At 44.8% G+C, this 2,173-nt stretch overlaps 1 pseudogene; it reads right to left on the minus strand.

The window, feature by feature from the left end:
* Positions 1 to 1,117: 1,117 nt before the first annotated feature.
* On the minus strand, positions 1,118 to 1,450 carry LOC147380386 (transmembrane protein 230 pseudogene; annotated as a pseudogene).
* Between the last annotated feature and the right edge of the window lie 723 nt (positions 1,451 to 2,173).

The raw sequence follows: 2,173 nt of genomic DNA on the forward strand, positions 1-2,173 counted from the left end.
TAAATATTAACCATTCATCTACATTTTTTCCTTCAGATCAGATCAGTCGCTCAGTCATGTCCGACTCGTCGCAACCCCATGAATTGCAGCACGCCAGGCCTTCCTGTCCATCACCAACTCCCGGAGTTCACTCAGGCTCACATCCATCGAGTCAGTGATGCCATCCAGCCATCTCATCCTCTGGCGTCCCCTTCTCCTCTTGCCCCCAATCCCTCCCAGCATCAGAGTCTTTTCCAATGAGTCAACTCCTCGCATGAGGTGGCCAAAGTACTGGAGTTTCAGCTTTAGCATCATTCCTTCCAAAGAAATCCCAGGGCTGATCTCCTTCAGAATGGACTGGTTGGATCAGTCCAAGGGACTCTCAAGAGTCTTCTCCAACACCACAGTTCAAAAGCATCAATTCTTCGGCACTCAGCCTTCTTCACAGTCCAACTCTCACATCCATACATGACCACAGGAAAAACCTAGCCTTGACTAGACGAACCTTTGTTGGCAAAGTAATGTCTCTGCTTATTTTTTCCTTAGGAAACAGCTAAAAGTCTAGTCCGTAAAGGTATGATATATAGAACTTCTTGATCTACACAGGACAAAATGATCCAAATTATATGCTGGCCAACCTATCAGTGAGCCACATCAGAGCTGGCCAAGGATTGGTGAACAGAGAAAAGTGTTTACATTTTGAAAATTTGCTCTGAGGTTTAAAAAATTCCTGGTTGTTGTTATAAGAAAGCAAGTAGGAAATATTATAGATGCACCACTCTATATTTGATTGTGCCAAGGTCTTCCACTAGAACACAAAGTTAGAATATGGAGATAAGACACTTAGATATTTTCAAAATAAATTACTTAGTAATAAGAAATCTGGCATATTCATATGGAAAAACTTGTCAGGAGATTTTTCCAGGGCCAAGAAATTAAAAATAGAGAATGCCCTAATGACAGTTACTTGTGAGCTTAGTTAACATCTTTTAGGATGAACCCATAAAATCTGGCCACTGTTTCATTAAACATCTGCAAACTGGAGAACTCCTTAGCCCTTAGTCATAGTTTCTGCTCAATGTCTTAAAGCTGGGCTCAGTTCCATCTGTGACTCTTTTCTTCAGGGCTGGGGTGAATGCTAGTCATCAAAGTCTGGAACATCATTGTAGGAGTATCCCCAGTAGCAGGGGTAAAATCCTGGCAGGAACACCAGGATGCCAATGATCAGGACAGGAAAGGCCCAGTCTGCTCCCTCTTTGCCGATACACCCCGCCAGCAGGAGGGAGCCTATAATAATGAGAAAGGCACCAATGAAAAACAGCACTGTAGCAAGCGCAATGGCCTTATATGGGATCTTTGGCGGGCTTTTCTTAAACTGAAGGTCAATGTAGCCATCATCTGTACAAGAGAGTCTTGAGTATTTCACTTTGCTACTGGGAATTCCAGTAGCCAGGTTGGTGTGAGACGGCATCATAACACACTGACTCAGCTGGAGAATCCCCATGGACAGAGGAGCCTGGCAGGCTACAGTCCGTAGGGCTGCAAAGAGTGCAACACGACTGAAGTTACGGAGCGTGAATACACTGCTTCACCCCAAGCACTGAAAGGAGCAATTTCACTTTCCAGGTTACTTCTTCACCAGAGTCCGGGTGAAGCAGGCTGCTTGCCGACAGCTCGCTCATGGTTTTTTAATATGCTGCTGAGGTTGGTCATAGCTTTTCTTCCAAGGAGCAAGTGTCTTTTGATTTCATGGCTGCAGTCACCATCGGCAGTGATTTTGGAGCCCAAAAGATAACGTCCGCCACTGTTTCCATTGTTTCCCCATCTATTTGCCGTGAAGTGATGGGACAAGACGCCATGGTCTTTGTTTTTTGAATGTTGAGTTTTAAGCCAGCTTTCTCACTCTCATCTTTCATTTTCATCAAGAGGCTCTTTAGTTCCTCTTCGCTTTCTGCCATAAGGGTGGTGTCATCTGCATATCTGGGGTTATTGATATTTCTCCTGACAATTTTGATTCCAGCTTGTGCTTCATCCAGCTTGGCATTTCAAATGATGTACTCTGCATATATAGTCTGCCTGCAATGCGGGAGACCTGGGTTCAATCCCTGGGTCTGGAAGATCCCTTGGAGAAGGGAATGGCAACCCACTCCAATATTCTTGCCTGGAGAATCCCATGGACAGAAGAGCACTGTGG

The sequence above is a fragment of the Bos grunniens genome, chromosome 1 (genome assembly GCF_055505025.1).
Source record: "Bos grunniens cultivar Pamir isolate PY7600 chromosome 1, Bosgru_T2T1.0, whole genome shotgun sequence".
NCBI classification, from domain to species: domain Eukaryota; kingdom Metazoa; phylum Chordata; class Mammalia; order Artiodactyla; family Bovidae; genus Bos; species Bos grunniens.